General features: G+C 46.7%; 1 protein-coding gene across 4 annotated transcripts in view; it reads right to left on the reverse strand.

Annotated features, from left to right (window-relative positions):
- LOC139234714 (histone H2B-like) overlaps positions 1 to 19,705 on the reverse strand; it is a 73,334-nt gene that overhangs the window by 31,383 nt on the left and 22,246 nt on the right. Inside the window, exon 1 of one of the 4 annotated variants that reach the window (XM_070865392.1) lies at positions 16,794 to 16,860. The exons of 2 other annotated variants lie outside the window; for them this stretch is intronic. The gene's annotated coding sequence lies outside the window, so the exon portion shown is untranslated. Of the gene's footprint in view, positions 1 to 2,866; positions 2,956 to 16,793; positions 16,861 to 19,705 lie in introns of those variants that run through there. One more of the 4 variants, XM_070865390.1, reaches the window with a different exon arrangement.

A 19,705-nucleotide genomic window follows, 5' to 3' on the forward strand; every position in this document is an offset into this window, starting at 1 on the left:
GACTTTATTGGATTTAACCAGATATACCTTCACAGTATAAGGGTGCCATTATGTGGCAGGTCCAGCCTGGGATTGAAGCCTGGATTGTGCGATGTGCCGGCAGACCTGAGTTATTGCCGGCTTCAGGCAGCAACAAAGGAGCTCTGTGCACACACGGAATTGCATGTGTGCAGACCTTCAGTCACTAGTTAAACTCTAATGTTGGGTGAGCGCAGACAGGATTGACAGCTCTCAGCTACCAAAAAAACATTCAAGTTGAAGTTTAAAACGTTCCCAGTGGAACGCCCACGACCTTTTACGACTTGCCTCGGCACCAGGCTGGTGTTTCGCTGCTGGGGTCTGGAGTCCGCGAGCTATGAAAATACATCTGGGAGGGGGGGGCAGGGTGAGTGGAGGCGGGGTGAGGGGCGGGGGCAGGGTGAGGGGGAGGCGGGGTGAGGGAGAGGCGGGGTGAGGGGGGCTGCCCTCACACTGCTTACCTCTAGTGCTTTTAGGGATTAGATTGTACGTCCAACTCCCGAGCCACAATGCTGCTTTTGCACCGATGTTTTTCTGAAACCCTTTCCTATTAATAGAACGGAACTACGCTACAACAGCCCGATAAAGCCCCAAGGTGTCAGCCTTCGCTCAGTGGGTAGCACTCTTTAATCTGAGTCAGAAGCTTGTGGGTTCAAGTCCCGCTCCAGAGACCTGAGCACATAAATCTAGGCTGACACTCCCAGTGCAGTGCTGAGGGAGTGTTGCACTGTCGGAAGTGGCGTTTCTCAAATGAAAGGTTAAACCGAGGCCCCGCCTGCTCTCTCAGGTGGATGTAAAAGATCCCATGGCACTATTTCGAAGAAGAGCAGGGGAGTTATCCCCGGTGTCCTGACCAATATTTATCCCTCAATCAACATAACTAAAACAAATTATCTGGTCATTATCACATTGCTGTTTGTGTGCGCAAATTGGCTGCCGCGTTTCCTACATTACAGCAGTGACTACACTCCAAAAATATTTAAATGGCTGTAAAGCGCTTTGGGATGTCCTGAGGTTGTTAAAGGCGCTATATAAATGCAAGATCTTTCTTCTTTCCTCGGTTACAGTACATGTCCATTAATGAGCTCAGGTAATTAAAGGCTCTTCAAAAAAGGGAGCAGTGGTTTTTGGGAAAGACAGTTTTGCATAATTAGCTGTGCCTATCTCCCAATTGTTTAAGGTGCCGCCTGACTCAAATGTTTTGACTTTTGAGACACAAACGGGCCAATGATCCCCTTCATTTTTTGGGGGGCGGGGGAGGGTGTGCACGGTTCTTTCAAAGAGCTGCGTGGCCCATTCAGCTTCGCGCACGCGCAAAATCTAACGTTGGAAAAGCCGGCCCTGGGCTGCGCAGGACCGGCAGAGAGCTGCAACTTAGAGGGAACATTGAAAGGGACACTTCTAGGGGAAGCTGGGTGAGCAACTGAGGGGGCAAGGTATAGAAGCACCTCCGACAGTGCAGCACTCCCTCAGCACTGCACTGGAGTGTCAGCCAGGATTTTATGCTCAAGTCTCTGGATAGAAAGCCAAAAATCAGCTTCACCACGAGAATATGGTGGGAAAACAGCGATGCATTTCAGTGCCTTTGGCACAATGGTAAATAAATGAGAAGAGTTTTCCAAAATGTTTTCATAAAGCTGCTGCCCCTTTAAAGCGGCCACTGTAAACATTGATATTATTTACAACACAAATGTTGACAGCAATACTTCTTCATCCCAACATTTTCATATTATGTAATGCTGATAGTGTTAGCTGAAGTGGGATGGGAGGAGGCTTGTGTGGAGCATAAACAGCGGCATAAACCAGTTGGGCCGAATGGCCTGTTTGTGCTGTAAATACTTTGTAATACTTTGCAACAGAGAAACCATTCACATATATGTCCTTAGGCCAAGAGCAGCTAACACTGCCAGGCATGTACATACAAGATTCATAGTCTATAGAATCATAGAAAATTACGTGACAGAAGGTACTTGTTTGTATATAGTAGTAATTACCGTCCAGATACTAAAATGCATAAATGCATGACAGATTTTCCACCCTCAAATAAAACTTGACCTACTCAAAGTGCTGGGTTCCCTCTGATGCCAGCTCATGGGTAAACTCCCAAGTGCTCCCTACAAAGTTATCTCAGTGATTGATTTCCACACATATCATTAAAACGTGTTGATTCGAAAGGATACGGCATAAGTAAGCACAACAATCCCAGCATCATTTTCCGGAAGATTCTGGAATAGGGAAGTGGAATTGAGGCCAGGAGTTCACCCCTCTTGAGAAAGGACTTTAGGTTTAAGATAGAGAAAAGCTAAACCAACTATATTACAGGGACGCTGAATACAACCTCATGTTCTGGGTATAGAAAGAAAGATTTTCATTTCTACAGTGCTTTTCATGACCTCAGAATGTCCCAAAGCACTTTACAGCCAATGAAGTACTTTTTGAAGAGTGGTCACTGTTGTAATGTAGGAAATGCAGCAGCCAATTTACACTGTAAGCGGTTTCCCTTAGGTGTTTTCGACACCCCCCCACGTTACACTAGTTCTAGACCTGGGAGTGATTACTGTACTGAACAGATGAATGAGTCACGGACAAATACCTCGGTCTCAACCGGCAATGCTTTATTAAAGCTAAACACACACCTGCATCCAGTAAAACCACACACACCCTGGTGTGTAAAACAAACAAATGCAGTACAATATACAGTGTGGCCTGTCTAACAGGCCCCTAACGCAAAGTACCCACATATAAAACACCCCCCCCATAAACCCCTAAGAATTTGGTTGGGAGAACATACGATACCCCCTCACACCATGGCTGTGATCTTAAAAGATGTGTGTGCAGAAATGCTCACCAATTTCATTGGCTTACTCACTGCTTCTTCCAATGAAAAGGTGTCTCTTCTGGTTTCTTCTCTCCGTCCCAATACAGAGGGTTGGATTCTTGTCGGGGCGAAGCAGCGAGGGAAGAGAGAGAGAGGTTTCCTGTGGGTGTGTCTTCTGCTTTTACCCAATAAAGTTCCTTGTTTTTGAGGCTTCCTGTGTTTGAGTCCAGTGATGGGTTTTCGCTTCCAGGCAGTCTGGGCTTAATGGCTCTCTATTGTTCTAGTAACTCATCCAGGTAATTGGTCCGATCACTGATTGACAAGGTCACCTTGCCTAACAATTGACTCCATTAGCCCACCTCCTGCCTTATGTTGGCCATTGTCATTCCAGACTCCCTGCCCATCATTCTAAGTCCAACATGGAGCAGCACCTGGGCCCCTCCCACAAACAGCTTCCAGCTTTCTTTCTGTGGTGAGAAAAATATTAAACGCAATGTCCAGACAATGTCCAATATATCCTTGGGGATTCGATGCTTCCAGTCCTTACAGCACACAGTTATGACCAGATCATCTGTTTTAGCGATGTTGGTTGAAGGCTAAATATTGGCCGGGATGCCGGGGAGAACTTCCCTGCTCTTCTTTGGAATAGTGCCATGGGATCTTTTACATCCACCTGAGAGAGCAGACGGAGCCTCAGTTTAATGTCACATCCGAATGACGGCACCTCCAACAGTGCAGCACTCCCTCAGCACTGCACTGGAGTGTCAGCCTAGATTTTGTTCTCAAGTCTTTGGATAGAAGGCGAAGAGTCAGCTTCACCACGAGAATATTGTCAGCAAATAAATCAAAAGAGTTTGCCAAACATTTGTCATAAAGGTGCTGTCCTTTTAACGCTGCCACTGTAAACATTGATATTATTTACAATACAGGGGTCCACAGGAATACTTCTTCATACCAACATTTTCATATTACACAATTTCATTGTAGCCACTGTCTGACATCAACATCAATAGGTAGAGGTGTTTATAGACACAATTATAAGGGGAAATAAGGGACAGAGAATGTTGTTTTCTGTCTCTGCCTTATTTCAATATTCAATGAGCTAGAAATTCAGTTCTCATCGAAAACGGTATTTTTTCACCAAAATTACCATTATCGCTTCGCTATCGCTATCAGACCGGAAATTCCCGCTTTAATTTGCGTAGCGGTAACAGTCGGCATTGCACGAGGATTCGCAGTGCAAACCGCGATCCTCGCCAACTTTAGTCCGAAGCCGATACCGCTGCGAGTTGGGCCGTGGGAGGGCGGGGAAACACCAAAATATAAATTGGAAAAAACAAAAAAGCAAAATTCACAAAACATTTACAAGTCACTTATCGATCAAATCGCTGAAAAAGAATTTTAAAATAAAAATTTTAACCTACCTTTTTTGCAGGTCTTCATACTTACCGCTGCTCCAAGGGCTGCAACGCAGCTTTTTACATGTCGGTATTTTTTGCGCAGAATACGGGTGCGGAGAGAGCCAAATGTTTGGCGAAAACGCTATTTCGGGTCTTGCATGGCAGCGCTCCTCTCTCCAGCCATATTTGAAAACCGCTGCTGCAAAACGTAACCAAAATTCCCGCCAACCGGATTTTCGCCAAATATGGTGAAATAGCACCCAAACAAACGGTCGCAAAGTCGACAAATTTCTAGCCCAATATGTAAATGGTCATGTAAATGACTTGAAATGTAGAAGCGGATTTAAGAACCCGGGAGAGACAGGCGGTGAGAATAAGCAGGAACGTTGCCACCATGCACTGTCCATGGGGGAGAGAGCAGGAAGGCGATCTGTGCCTGGACCACACCGCTCTGATACCAACGGCAAAGGCCTCCACAACAAGTGGATTGTGGATGGATTCTCTCTCCTGTGCTCTTTACCCTTCCAAAAGAGCGAGGGCACTTACAAACTGTGGATGAGTGGAATATTTCCTTCTTACCTCAGCCCAAAGCATCTGGCAAAATGACTGCTAACGCAGGGTGACCTTTTTATGATTACGCTACACATAGATTAATAGATAGGTGGCAGTTGTGGCAATATCAATTTATCACTGAGACGGAAATCATGTCAGATTTTCCCTGTATCGGCATCTGTGCCAATCTAGCAGCAAATCACGATCAGCTACCCTGAAGACCAACAGTGGAATTCCATAATACTCAAGCATGGTTCCACTGTCCATTAACATCTATCGTCTTGGCCTGAGTAGGATTAGCACCAATTATTTAAAGAATCTTCTCAACTCTACAACTGGGGGGGCGGGGGGGGGGGAGGTCCACGTCTATTAGTTTGATAGAGGGCAGGCTCGCTTCCACAAGGTCCCTTAATGAATTCCTTCAAGCGAAAGCTAGACCTGTTTCTGGCTGGGGCGGGCATCACCTCTTACAGAAGGGAATGTAATGGCCACGATGATCTCCTGGACTAGTTTCGATCGCCTAGATGGGTCAGGAGGAATTTCCCAGATTTTTTCCCCTAAATTGGCCAGGGTTTTTTAATCTGTTTTTTTTTTTGCCTCTCCCAGGGGGTCACATGGTTCCGGGTGGGGTGGAGTGTATATGTTGTGATACACAAGGTATCGCAATTGTGTGGGACAGGCTCGATGGACCCAGATAGTCTTTGCCTGTCCATCATTGTTCATAATGATGTGGGGGGTGGGGAGAGAGAGAGAGAACAAGCATGAGAGAGAGAGAGTGATATAGGTAGAGAACGAGCACGAAAGAGAGAGAGAGAGAGAGAGAGAGAGAGAGAGACAACGAGCACGAAAGAGAGAGAGAGAACAAGCACGAGAGAGAGAGAATTAGGATAAGAGATAGATAGAGAGAATGAGTATGTGAGAGAGAGAGAGAAAGAGAGAATGAGCACGAGAGAGAGAGAGTGATATAGATAGAGAATGAGTATGAGAGAGAAAGAGAGAGAGAGAGAGAACGAGCACAAGAGACAGAGAAAGAGAATGAGCACGAGGGAGAGAGAGCGATAGAGATAGATAGATGACTTTCATTGCCAATCTGTATAGGATCAATGTGAGCCCAGTGCTTTATTAAAAGGGGATACATTTTACCCACGATACCAACCGCTCACCAAGGTCACGTGGTCTGTTTGATTAGAAGCATTACAAAAATCTAACTTAAGAATGTAGTACAGGTATTAAAAATTCAAACACTAGAATTTGGTGGTTGACAAAGACCTCCCCTCCCCCACCCCCGCAATGATTCCTCAATACTTATGTGCGCATCTTTTCCTACTAGCTAGCTAGATGAAGGAACGGCGATATATTTCCAAGTCAGGCTGGTGTGTGACTTGGAGGGGAACTTGGAGGTGATGGTGTTCCCATGCGCCTGCTGCCCTTGTCCTTCGAGGTGGTAGAGGCTGTGGGTTTGGGAGGTGCTGCCGAAGAAGCCTTGGCGAGTTGCTGCAGTGCATCCTGTAGATGGTGCACACTGCAGCCACGGTGCGCCGGTGGCGGAGCGAATGTTTAAGGTGGAGGATAGGGTGCTAATCAAGCGGGCTGATTCGTCCTGGACAGTGTCGCACTTCTTGAGTGTTGTTGGAGCTGCACTCATCCAGGCAAGTGGAGAAAATACCATCACACTCCTGACTTGTGCCTTGCAGATGGTGGAAAGGCTTTGGGGAGTCAGGAGGTGAGACATTAGCCGCAGAATACCCAGCCTCTGACCCGCTCTTGTTGCCACAGTATATATGGGGCTGCTCTAGTTAAGTTTCTGGTCAATGGTGACCCCCAGGATGTTGATGGTGAGGGAGTCACTTGGCAATGGTTTATTTCTTCTCCGTAGCCTGGTTTCTGCCCCAGCTGAAATCAGCTAAGTCAGCACAGAACCTGAGACCTCTTGGCATGCTGAACCCGAACCCGAACCCTCACATTTCTGTTTTTTAAAACAAAACGGCAGCTGGAGATAGTACCACTCCGCCTAATTATACAGAAACCCAAATGAGTGAACAATGTGCATTTATTGCATGGCAGACTCCAACACAGATCCTAGCAACGGTCTCGGAAATTGGAAACTGCGACCATAACCTGGAAAAGGATGAGGAAAAACACCTCATAAAGGATTGCTTGTGAGCTGAGAGAGACCGACCTTTGAGATAAGTTTTTGCACATATTGAAAATCAATTAAATTATATTAGATATTGGATTTCAGCTCAGTTCACAATGTCGCCCATTATTCAAGATGTTTTCTTCTAAAACAAAACTGGCAGTGGATCAAAGGTTATAGAGGTACGCTTTAGATTCTCCAGTAATTCGAGGTAGTGATGTCATATGTTTCATTTACTTAGAAGCCATTAATGCTTAGAATAACCAATTTATTGCACTGTGGAGTTGTAGTTATGTCTTAAAATGATATACACTTGGACAAAGACCTCCTTGTTCCTTCCACAATGAGCATTATGAGTGGAGCACAAATATCAATTGTGCTATCAATTTGTGCTTAAAAAAATATATAACCCACTACATTACATTCCGTGCCGATGCATTTGAGCGGTTCATTTGTGCACTTATCAAGAAAATGGCTACATTCTTGTGGCAAAAACCCAAGAATTTGCACTAATAACTGTATTTTTTTACGACAGGCGTGCTGCTAAACAGCTAGATACAAAAGACAGGCAACTCTTAAAGGGCCACCGACAAAATCATCTTTGCTCGCCCGTTTGGTTGAAGATCAGAGTGATCTGATCAACAATGCAATTGTTGCTTGTATTGTTTGGTCCATTTTTTAAAATACCACCTGCGCTACCTGAAAAGGGCAGTGGGAAGGAAGCAGATTCAACAGTAACTTTCTAAAGGGAGTTGGATTAGATACTTGAAAAGGATAAATTTGCAGGGCTACAGGGAAAGAGCAGGAGGAGTGAGACTAAGTTGGATAGAGAAAGAAAGACTTGCATTTCTATCATGCCTTTCACAACCACCAGATGTCACAAAGCGCTTTACAGCCAATGAAGTACTTTTTTTGAAGTGTAGTCACTGTTGGAATGTAGGAAATGTGGCAGCCAATTTTTCCCACAAACCGCAATGTGATAATGACCAGATAATCTGTTTTTGTGATGTTGATTGAGGGATAAATATTGGCCAGGACACCGGGAATAACTACACTGCTCTTCTTTGAAATAGTGCCAGGGGATCTTTAACATCCAGCTGAGAGCGCAGACGGGGCCTCGGTTTAACATCTCATCCGAAAGGCGGCACACCTCAGACAGTGTAGCACTGTACTGGAGTGTCAGCCTGGATTTTTGTGCTCAAGTCTCTGGAGTGTGACTTGCATCCACAACCTTGTGACTCAGAGGCGAGTGTGCTGCCCACTGAGCCACTGATTGACACACCAGTACAGGCACGATGGGCCGAAAGGCCTCTCCTTCTATGCTGTATGATTGTATGAAAAATCTGGAGCTAAACAGCGAACGCAGATATGGAGCGTTGAGTATGGTGACTGTTGCCATGTGACTTTTCCTATTGGCGGGATGGCTTTGCCAGAAACCCAGCCGATAGAATGGAACATTTTCAATCATTACACTCCTGAGCTTTGCCAAGGAATAAGCCTGGCTGAAAAGCCTTCACTGAGGTGATAAAATCTCCATAAACAACATTAATTACACAACACGTAGCGAATTAGTCACCTACTTTATTGGCCTAGAACATTGCTATTTTGCAACAAAATCTGACCTAACCCTTCTGTCGGAGGCATTTCTGAACAAGAAAGACTTGTTTTAAAAAAAAATTGGCTGCCACATTTAGAATTATTTCATTTCTTGGTTAAAAAATGTAAACTTGTTTTTGTTACTATTTAGACCTAGAAATTCAGATCGTTTGCCCCTCCCGTTAGCATCCCCGGGGGCATGAACGACCTTTCGCCCGGGTACAGCGCCACTAACAACTCCCGGTAAATTCCGCGGGAGTTTATCGGCGGTGGTAACCCGTGGCTCCCCGCTCCGCTGCGCCAGCGATGACCACATCATCACCGCGTGCAACGCTCCATTAGCACCCCGGACGCTAAATTGGTATCGCCCCCTGAAGCTGCGCCGGACGATGACAGCGATAGCGCCAGGGGACGTGAATCGGGCGGTCAGCTGCTCGCGGGGCGTTAGTTAAAGGGGAGGCTCAGAGCTTGCGAAAAAAACAATTGTCCGATTTTTGGGCGCCGCGATCGCGGGGGTCTGTGCTGCAATCAGTCGGCCCAGCACTCTGCTGGAGTGTCGGGCTGTTGGAACGGCACCCTCGCTCCCCTGTGGTCAAGGTAGGTGCCTTTCATTACTGCAAAGTTTGCAGCTTGGATCTTTCCTTTAATTAAGGGGAGAGCCCCTCCTATGCGGCAGCGCTACGCAGCCTAACGCGTAGTGCTGTGTCCTGCTCCCAACGCGTCCGCCCCAGAAAGGAAGAGGAGCACGTTATTTTGCGCTCCACTTTTATTTCGGGGGCGGCAACCCCAATATCTCGCAAGAGGCCAGACTTCTGCCCCTGGCGCAAAGTCTCGCCTCTCACAAGTGTTACCGTTCCCAACAGGAATTGCTCCCCCCTTTGAATTTTAAGTGCATGTCAAAAGACCGTGACAAGTGTACAATTCAGATCTTAAACTAGTAGGGCATGGAAAAGAAACACACTCAGTTCAACAGGACAATATACAAAGGAAAAGGTGACAGTTACCTCACAACTACGCTATACGTCCACTGACAAAGTATAGTCATGGAGAAGGCTGGGAGCAAAATGAGCAGTAGTCATTAGGAGGTGTTACGGATTTAATCCTATGTTACATGTACTATTAGCAAAGGTCAGGAACTTTAGCAGCCATACATTACTGTGGAGGTGCAGTTGCCATGGCACTGCGCTACAAGTGAATTGGTGGAATGCCAATTATTTGGTAATTGTCCTTCATCTCCTCAGTGCCATGATGGACTCTCGTTCCTCCACTTCTGTCCTTTGATCAGCAACTGTGTGATTTGTGAACACGGAGCCTGGCCAACCATAATTCTCTGGCCCTTCCAAAAGGAGATGGGAGAGGCAGAGCTGAATGGCCGCCGCAAGACAAAGACACAGAGTTCTATAATCAGTGGGGAAGGGAGTAAATTTTTCACAGCCATTGTCCATCTGGCGACATTTCATTACAGCCCGCACCCTTTAAAGGAGCTCGCTAAGAAATTGTCTGCTGGGAAAAAAAGGCCTGCATGTAGTGTTCAAATGCAACTCTTTCCCCTGTGGAGTAATACACCGTGAAGATTCTTTCTCCGCTGACTTGATAAACTGGGCTCAAGTGGACCGTCGACGTGCTGTGTTTGCTTTCTGTTCCATGTCATTTTCAGTTACTATTACCTCATGTTTCCTCCTGTGCGGTGAGTTTAGATTTAGAAGTGTGTGTGTGTTTTTCTCGCTCTCGTCATATTTCCTTTTTTATCCCCAAAAAAAGCGGGGTTGATGTCATGGGTACCTGCACCGCTTCCAGATAAACCCTTTTAATGGTCCGCTTTTACGCTAGTGGAATATTTATGCTGGAAGCCCATGCTAAATGGTGATGATGTTCACACAATACACCTGCTGTTACACACAGAAGGCTGCCCCTCTCCTCCTTGTTTCTCTGCAAGCATATCAAAGGAGGTTTTCTGTTAGGAATTTATACCCTGCTACAGGAAGCCTTTCTGAATAGTAGAGGGGGGGAAAAAAGCTCTTTGTTGTGATTTCTTTACTTAAAATGTAAGTCACTCTCAACGCTCACTACATGTGCATACCATATGTCACTTTGGTCTTCATTAATATTGTGTAATAGGCTGTGGCCTTAATTAGGAAGAAGTAATTAAGATCAACACTGATTGCATCCAATTTTGCTTAAAGGGATCCTCAGGGATAACGCCCTTCAGTAATCCCTGCGATCTGTTGCTTCTGAAGTTCTTGACCTTTTTGTATAACCTGGGATTAAAAGGTGAAAAGTAGCACCCGCATTGAGATTCCAATGAATTCGTCTTCAAGTACAAAAAATATTTGTTTTATGAATGACGTAAAGAAATGTGTTTTTTTTTAAGCATCTCACCTCCCAGTTGCAGTCACTGCCATTCTGCTGAGGTTTCTAAGGCTGAAGCGAGGTTGTTTGATGTTCCTTCAGTTACTCCTAGCCCTCAGTAACACTCCTCCATCTATGGTGGTTATTCCTTGGTGCTATGAGGAATACTGGCAGATGAAGCCAAGCCAGGAAACATTGGCTCTGAAATTCCTGGGCAATGGGAGGGAGAATGCAAATTTGGTGGAGGGGGATAATTCGGAATAGGACCCGATTCCACTGGGTCTTTTGACCCCTTTTGCTTTCTAAAAACGTTCTGAAATTCAGACGGGCAAAGGCGAGCAGTCTTTTGACGTTGGCCCTTTTTGACCTGCTGCCATAGAAAGAGGTGGGATTTGGGCTGGAGGGTGTACAACGTCCACCACGAGAACTCCCTCCAGTTTTGCCTTTCCTAGTGTAATGTCTGCCCCTGTTGTTTGTAGAGCTGTTGCACCGTGAGTGGCTTAGCCAGTCACGTGATATTCACAAGACTCAATAAAACCCCAGTTAATTGAGTTCAGGTTCTCCACGATGAGGTGTGCAGTTGTGAGCCTGGTGGATGAACTGGTAGTGTTCAGTTTGATTGTTAGACCTTTGCTAATAAACCAGCTAGTTCTTTACAGCAAGTGTGTAGCTGTGAATTCTTAAGAAAAAGAACACATGAAGCAAAACACTCCACCTATGGCACGAGTAAAGCACGGCTGTGTGAAGCAGTATTGGGTTGGGGACCCAATGGCACAATTCCCTGGCAGCAAGCGATTGCGGAGCGACCCGACTGCAGTTAGGAAAGCAGCTCCTGGATAAAATCCCAGAATTTTTCTTTAAAAATTCAAGCCTGAAACGCCCGTCCCCCTCACCCCACTTCTGCCCTCACAACCCAGAGACAGAGCTCGGCCATACCTGACCTACTGAAGGGCAGATGTCCAGGGAGTCCTACCAATGGCTTTTGTGTAAATGACTTTGACCCTGGGAGTTTGGACCCGGTGAGCACTGTGTCAGCTCAGACAGGCGGGGGTGGGGCGAGACGTGGGTAACCTGACCCCGCCGCACGCTGTGCCATGGAATGGGGCCCCAGAAATTGCAGGGTCAGGGCACAGTCTCTGATAGGTTGCAAAATAAAGATGGCAGCTTTGAGGGGGACAGCAGTTGCCATGTGGTAATTGAAAGAACATAGGAACCGGAGTAGGCCATTCAGCCCCTCGACACTGTTCCACCATTCAATGAAATCTAACTCCACGGGGTTTGAAGCTGACTGGGGTTGGGTATATACCCATATTCCTTTCAATTGAATGAAATTGAAAGACATAAATCATCACCCTGAATACAGAAAGGGGAGGGGTATGAGGACAGATTGGAAAGGCTGGGTTTGTTAGAACAGAGGAGGATGAGAGGAGACCTCATTGAGGTATACAAAATCTTGAGGGGCCTGGACATAGTGGATTGTAAGGGCCTATTTCCATTGATTGTGATTCCTGTGATTGAAAGGCTACATTAGAGGGAGCAGCGTGCCGAGGCCTGGCCCGGCCTGGAAATCAGCGCAGTCCCAGCCTGCAAGACCATCAGCAGGCCGGGGCCATGGGAGGGAGCAGCATCCGGCAGCATACCACTGCAGGAGGGCGACTGCTGCGAAGTCAGGTCGCTGACTGCAGTGCGGGCAGGCACAGCAGGAGGGGCGAAGGAGCGACAAGAGTTTGTAGATGGAAGTGACCGAGGCCCAGGAGAAGCGTGAGTATGGGTCCCAGAAGAGGCGAGGGCCCAGGGGCAGCACGGGCCAGCCCACACTGCGATATGTGTGCGCACTAGGTCCTTGCAGCAGAGCTAGTCTCCAGTCGTCTTGGATAACCCTTGCCACTAGACCAAGACCTAGCTCTGTCAAGTCCGTGTGGTGGCTGGTGTGCAACGGCCACCACACATTAAAAAAATCCACGCACAGGCATCTTCCACCCTCCAAGATGTAGTTCAGGATCTGGAATATTAGGTCCTTCATTGAAACACCTGTGAACTCATTCCTTTTTGGGGTGTGGAAGCAAGTCATCCTCGCTTCGAGGGACTGCCTATGATGATGATGATGATGATTTCCATTGGTAGAGGGGTTTATTATGAGGGGGCATAGTTTTAAGGTGGGTGGTGAAAGGTTTAGAGGGGATTTGAGGGGGGGCTTCTTTACGCAGTGGGTTGTGGAGATCTGGAATTCGCTGCCTGGAAGAGTGGTGGATGCAGAAACCCTCACCACTTTTAAGAGATGGTTGGATGGGCACTTAAAGTGCAGTAACCTGCAGGGTTACGGATCCAGAGCTGGTAATTAGGATTAGACTGGATGACCTTTTGTTGGCCGATGCAGTATTAATGGTAAGTACTGCAGGGAATCGAATATGGCCAGGGTGATCTCCTTGCCTAGTGTCGATTGCCTGGATGGGTCGGAGAGGAATTTTCCCAATTTTTTTTCTTCCTACATTGGCTTGGGTTTTTATCTGGTTTTTGCCTCTCCAGGAGATCATATGGCTCCGGTTGAGGTGGAGTGTAAAATGTTTCAGTACAAGGGGTGTCGCAGTTGTGTGGGGCGGACTGGTTGGGCTGGGTGCTCTTTGCCTTTCCGTCATTGTTCATAGGTTTATATGTAACCTTTAGGGCTGCTGACCAAGGGCCATGTGGCTCTTTGTCGGCCGGCGCGGACACGATGTAAATTCCTATGTTTCTAGAACTGCTCTAGGACAAGGACATTCTGGCAGGATTGTGGCTGATGGCGCTGTGTGACACAACCACTCACAGATGTGAACCAGCAGCATGAGGTGGCTCACACTCTGATTGTTGCTTCCTACCCTGCAGGAAATGCAGGCATCAATAAACCCCTCCCTCAAAATCGATATCTGAGCAAACTTCACGGTTTGTCTACAAGTACCATGATAGTTCCATTAAAATCGCCCCAAAATATGTCTAGTATTGTTGTTCCACTAACAATCAATGACGTGTAGAAGAACTAGGGAGATTTTCCACTTTAGCGATGGAGAGAGTTAAGTATTATTTTTAAATTATTTGTTATTGGGATGTGGAAATCGCTGGCAAGGCTTATATTTATTGCCCACCCCTAATTGGCCTGAGTAGTTTGATACAACTGAGGGGCTTACTAGGCCACATCAGAGTTCATCATCATCAGAGGCAGTCCCTCGAAACGAGGAAACAGAACATAAGAATATAAGAAATAGGAACAGGAGTAGGCCATACGTCCCCTCAAGCCTGTTTCGCCATTCAATGAGATCATGGCTGATCTGATCATGGACTCAGCTCCACTTCCCTGCCTGCTCCCCATAACCCCTTATCCCCTTATCGTTTTTGTTTTAAATTTATTCAATGTCCCAGCTTCCACAGCTCTCTGAGGCAGTGAATTCCACAGATCCACAACCCTCTGAGAGAATAAATGTCTCCTCATCTCTGTTTTAAATGGGCGGCCCCTTATTCTAAGATCATGCCCTCTAGTTCTATCCTCCCCCATCAGTGGAAACATCCTCTCTGCATCCACCTTGTCAAGCCCCCTCATAATCTTATACGTTTCGATAAGATCACCTCTCATTCTTCTGAATTCCAATGAGTATAGGCCAAACCTACTCAACCTTTCCTCATAGTCAACCCCCTCATCCCCAGAATCAACCTAGTGAACCTTCTCTGAACTGCCTCCAAAGCAAGTATATCCTTTCGTAAATATGGAAACCAAAACTGCACACAGTATTCCAGGTGTGGCCTCACCAATACCCTGTATAGCTGTAGCAAGACTTCCCTGCTTTTATACTCCACCCCCTTTGCAATAAAGGCCAAGATACCATTGGCCTTCCTGATCACTTGCTGTACCTGCATACTATCCTTTTGTGTTTCATGCACAAGTACCCCCAGGTCCCGCTGTACTGCGGCACTTTGTAATCTTTCTCCATTTAAATAATAACTTTCATTTTTTTTCTGCCAAAGTGCATGCCCTCACACGTTCCACGCCAAAAAGGGATGAGTTCACAGGTGATTCAATGAAGGACCTAATATTCCAGATCTCGAACTAAATCTTGAAGGGTGGAAGGTGCCTGTGCGTGAATTTTTTTAATGTGTGGTGGCCGTTGCACCCCAGCCACCACACGGGTTTGACAGAGTTAGGTCTTGGTCCAGTGGCAAGGGTTAACCAAGACAAAAAAAATTTAGAGGGAACATCAGAGGTAGTTAAGTGTCAACCATGTTGGAGTGGGACTGGAGTCAATTACAGACCAGACGGCAGGTTCCCTTCCCTAAAAGAACATTGGTGAACCAGTTGGCTCTTTACAACAGCTTCATGTTCACTTTTACTGATGCCGTGCTTTTTAATTCCAGATTTTTAAAACTTAATTCAAATTCTCAAACTGGCCTGGTGGGAGATGAACTCACATTTCCTAGATTATTACGGCCATCCAATCCTCCACGCCCAATTTTCCTCTATGGGCTCCATCCAGGCACTGCTTTATACTCAAGCGTTAAGAGCAAAATATGCTCCAGTAATTCCAGCGACGTATGTTTTAACTTATTCCAAAATATTCTGAAGGGAATCTGTGGAGGCTGAGGAGGAGCAGGAGGGGATGCAAATTCAGATTCTGCAGACCTGTGTATCATGCTGTGAAATTGCATTGCGAAGACTAAGATGAACTGCATACACAAGACTCCCGAAACATACAAGGTTCCCTGCTGTCATCATGCAATCAACCCCCAGATACCACATACAAGGCTGCTTTCTAACTCTTTGTCGAAGGCCACTCTATCTCTGCCAGACTACAGATAAACGCCCAGAGGATGTAAGGAGCCACAAATCTCCTGGGAGCCAAGGGTGATGGAGAGGTGGACTTACTTGTATTACAAGTGGAACAACTGCATGGTGCGATTAGATGTTGCCAGGCTTGGAAATTTGACTATTAGTAAGTAGTTCTTTTCGGAGGACTAATCAATCTCAGTATGGAGTTACAGAACATCAGATAAAAGGCACTGAAAGACCATTGTACTTTTCGGAGGATCACAAGATACTTACAGATGAGGAAGGCCATTCGGCCCATCTTAATACATCCATCCAGAACAACACGACATTCCCCACCCTGCTGCATCTTGTGGTTTTTACAATGATTCTGGCGTTTTCATCCCAACCACTCTGCCTGGAGTCCATTCCAAATGTTGGTCAGCCTCTGCATGAAGAAGAGCCTCCTGGTATCAGTCCTAAAGTTGTTTGCTACTAACCTGAACCTGTGAGTGACCCCCATGTCCTATTTCTACTGTATATTTTAAAGTAGAATTGCTGATGATCCTTTTCCAGGCCGTTTACTATCCGGTAACATCACCCTAGGTGCCTCCATCCCATGTTGAAAAACCCAAGGGCGGAATTTTCGGTTCTGCTCATCTCGGGGCGGTAATGGCGGCGGGGCGGTAAAGTTTGCGCCCGGGAACAGTTTGCGCCTCAGTCAGCAAAATTCATCAGCTGGGCCCTGAGTGTGGGGCGGGGTGCTGAGGGAGGCGGAGCAAGCGAAAATCTCGAGCTAAACAGCCGGCCTCGGAGTGCTGTAAGTGAGGCCTGGGAGGGGAAGGGAAAGAAACCTGAAAAAAAGCACCCAAAACATTCCCAATGCATAGCCCACACCGCCACAACATAAATCGCAAAATGAAATAAACAACAATCGCACTTACCCGAGGTGGACATTACTTACCCCGCTGCAGCCGCTGCAGGTCAGATTGCCCGTTTTCACAGACGGAGCGCTACAGATCGGGCGGCAGCCAAAAGTCAAGCTGGTGTCGCAACCAGGGGTGTTGCACACCGGCTCGCCTCTTCCGGGCGGTAATGCTCTGCGCCCTGTCGATACCGGCACCAAAAGTCCTGGCGGGACACTAGAATGCTTACCGCTACCATCGCCACCACTGCGGAGCACTAACAGGGGCAGCAGAAGACTGAAAATCCAGCCCCAAGTCTCTTCAGTCTTTCCTCATAATTCAAACACTGGGATCAGCTCTTCTCTACATTGTCTCTGGTGCTTGTATCTGTCCTGTGCCTCAGTGACCAGAACTGGACACAGTACTCAAGGTGCATCCTGCCAAGAGCACAGTGCAGTTTGACCACAACTTCCTCCGCTTTCACTTATTGACGATGTAGTTCTGTTAGCTGCTGCACAGACATGTTGAGCTTCGAGTCAATCAAGACTCCTCGGTCTCTTTCCACTTCATCCTCGTGAAATAAATACAAAGTAATGGTTACCAAAATTGGACACCCTACCCCCGAGGGGCTGAGGCCAATCATAGCTCACCAACCGCTGCCTGATTCAGGGCAGCCAAGCCAGCATGGGTCAGGTATCAAACCTGGCACCTTTTGGTTTAATGGCTTGGTGCTACATAAGGTGGTACCTTCACCCGGTTAGTCCAGCAGTGTCCAACCTTTTAGAGCAAGCAGCCAGTTACAGATGGCGCGACCAGTGAGTGGGCCCCATACCATTGCACAAAAATTTGAGGCCCCAGATACAAAAACGCAAGACAGTCTCCCTTGTTCTGGACGCCCCCAGCAGGGGGAATAGTTCCTCTCTGTCCACCTTATCAAATCCTTTAAACGGCTCAATTAGATCAAAATAGCTTCACCCTCATGGTGAGGCATGGGGCGAGTGGCGTGATTCGACTGCCCACCATGCATCCCATATCCACCTGGGGTTAAGATCGAACCACAAGTTTCAGATATCCAACTGGTGCCCCCTTTCACCCAGATGTGTGCAGCTCACAGTCGGGTCTGTGGGCATCTCTTCAACCCCTATTCCCCAGGAACCTTTGAATATTGTTTTGAAGATGGTGCTATCTAATAAATTTCAGAACACACTTTTACTTCACAGTCGCTAATTTCAGTCTACATTTGGAGCCAACAACAACACCAACAACTTTCATTTATATAGTGTAGTAAAACGTGTTATCAAACAAAGTTGACACCGAGCCACATAAAGAGATATTAGGACAGATGACCAAAAGTTTGGTCAAAGAGATAGGTTTTAAGGAGCAGCTTAAAATAGGAGAGAGAGGTAGAGAAGTGGAGAGGTTTAGGGAGGGAGTTCCAGAGCTTTGGGGCCCAGGCAGCTGAAGGCACGGCCACCGATGGTGGATCGATGGAAATCGGAGATGCGGAAGAGGGCAGAGTTGGAGGAGTGCAGAGATCTCAGAGGGTTGGAAGAGATTATAGAGATAGGGAGGGCAAGGCCATGGAAGGACTTGAAAACAAGAATGACAATTCTAAAATTGAGGCGTTGCCAGATGGGGAGATAATGTAGGTCAGCGAGCACAGTGGTGATGGGTGAGCAGGACTTGGTGCGAGTGAGGATCGCAGGCGAATTGCCTGCAATCTTCTCTCCATTGATTGCAATGTGGGAATAATTGTGCGCAGTTCACTGCGATATTCTATATGCACTGGCGGAAGGGCACATTCTCCAGCCCCAGCTCACACGCTAAATATTAACCCCAAGCTCAACTATTTCCTATGCTCTGTCATCCTGTTCTATTCCCTTCATGTGGGACTGAAAAAAATAACTTGCACCTTACATGATCTCAGGAAGCCCCAAAGCACTTTTCAGCCAATGAAGTACTTTTTGAAGTGTAGTCACTGTTGTAATGTAGGAAGCGTGCCAGCCAATTGGCCAACAGCAAGCTCCCACAAACAGTATTGTGATAGTGACCAGATGATCTATTTAAGTAGTGTTAGTTGAGTGCTGAATATTGACCAGGACAATGGGGAGAACTCCCCTGCTCTTCCTCAGATAGTGTCCTGAGATCTTTTATGTCCACCTGAGAGGGGAAGGTGGGGCCTCGATTTAACATCTCATCTGAAAGACAGCACCTCCGACAGTGCAGTGTCCTTCATTACTGCACTGGAGTGTCAGCTTCGGTTGTGTGCTCAAATCTTTGGACTGGATCTTGAACCCACAACCATGTGACTCAGAGACGAGAGTGCTACCAACTGAGCCATGGGTGACACCTAAGTGATGCCCACATGTGTCTGGGTCTGTAATGTTCCCATGGGTCTATTTCTACTTCTATTTCTCATCTACAGGCTACCCCTTGGAAATATCATCTAAAAATACATCAGGTCCCACATGTACACTGCCGATACTCAGCTCTATCTCACCACCACCACTCTTGACTCTTCCACTGTCTCTGATTTGTCACGCTGCTTGTCTGACATCTAATACTGGATGAGCAGAAATTTCCTCCAACTAATATTGGGAAGACTGAAGGCATTGCCTTTGGTCCGCACCATAAATTCTGTTCCCTGACCATTGTTTCCATCCCTGCCTGAAGCCGAGCCTGACCGTGTGCAACCTTGGTGTTGTGTTTGACCCTGAGATGAGCTTCCAACCACACATCCTCTTCATCAGCAAAACTGCCTACTTGGACCTCCGTAACATCACCCGACTCCAACCCTGCTTTAACTCATCTGCTGCTGAAACCCTCATCCATGCCTTTGTTCCTCCAGACTTGACTATTAAAACGCTCTCCTGGCCAGCCTCCCATCTTCCACCTTACATAAACTTGTGCTTATCCAAAACTCTGCTGTCCATATCTAAACTCGCACCAATTTTCGTTCACCCATCACCTCTGCCTTAGAAACATAGTAACAGGAGTAGTCCATTTAGCCCCTCAAGCCTGTTTCTCCATTCAATGAGATCACGGCTGATCTGTGACCTAACTCCAAATACCCACCTTTGCCCCAGATCCCTTAATTCCTTTGCTTAACAGAAATCTATCAATCTCAGGTTTAAAATTAACAATTGATCTAGCATCAATTGC

Source organism: Pristiophorus japonicus, chromosome 22 (genome assembly GCF_044704955.1).
Source record: "Pristiophorus japonicus isolate sPriJap1 chromosome 22, sPriJap1.hap1, whole genome shotgun sequence".
NCBI classification, from domain to species: Eukaryota; Metazoa; Chordata; class Chondrichthyes; family Pristiophoridae; genus Pristiophorus; species Pristiophorus japonicus.